The sequence below is a fragment of the Oncorhynchus gorbuscha genome, unplaced genomic scaffold (genome assembly GCF_021184085.1).
Source record: "Oncorhynchus gorbuscha isolate QuinsamMale2020 ecotype Even-year unplaced genomic scaffold, OgorEven_v1.0 Un_scaffold_947, whole genome shotgun sequence".
Classification (NCBI taxonomy): domain Eukaryota; kingdom Metazoa; phylum Chordata; class Actinopteri; order Salmoniformes; family Salmonidae; genus Oncorhynchus; species Oncorhynchus gorbuscha.
Window position 1 is genome coordinate 247,797 of NW_025745891.1, and position 1,155 is coordinate 248,951.

A 1,155-nucleotide genomic window follows, 5' to 3' on the forward strand; every position below is an offset into this window, starting at 1 on the left:
GCCACAGGTTTCAGCTGAGTTTGTTGATCTCTGATGTCATCTTCTTTCTGTGGCCTGGTTTGGTCACTCCGGTCTCAGGTCAGATTACACACACAGGTCACAGGTCACACACACACACACACACACACACACACACACACACACTAACAGGTCACAGGTCACACACAACAGGTCACAGGTCAGTTACACACAGGTTTCACACACACACACAACCAAGGAAAAATAGGTCAGATCTCTGATGTCAACTTCTCCACAGATACACACACTTCATTACCACAGACACCACCCACACCAGACACCACAGACACCACAGACACAGACACCACAGACACCACAGACACCAGACACAGACACAAGACACCACAGACACCAGACACCTGACACAATATAATAAATAAATAGGCCATTTAGCAGACGCTTTTTCCAAACTCTACAGTCAGATGCATACACTTCATTACCACAGACACCACCTGGCGTTACACCAGACACCAACAGACACCAGAAGACACTACAGACACCAGACACCAGACACTACAGACACTACAGACACCAGACACTACAGACACTAGACACCAGACACCACAGACACCTGACACTACAGACACCACAGACACCAGACACAACAGACACCACAGACACCAGACACCACAGACACCTGACACTACAGACACCACAGACACCAGACACCACAGACACCAGACACCACAGACACCAGACACCACAGACACCAGACACCACAGACACCACCCCCACCAGACACCACAGACACCTGACACCAGACACCACAGACACCAGGCACCAGACACCACAGACACCACAGAAAACCTAGACATCACATACACACCACAGAAAACCTAGACATCACATACACCACAGACACCACAGAAAACCTAGACATCACATACACCACAGACACCACAGTGTCCAGGTGACAAGCTGTACCACAGGACAGGAAGGTAAATGTCCCCAAGGGGAAATGAAGGTGAAGAGGAGAGAGAGGATGTTGGCAGTGAGAAAGAAGCGTTGTATCACTAGACCCCAGCTCCACCCACAGCATGGCTCCACCCACAGTCTGGCTCCACCCACAGCAGGGCTCCACCCACAGCATTGCTCCACCCACAGCATTGCTCCACCCACAGCATTGCTCCACCCACA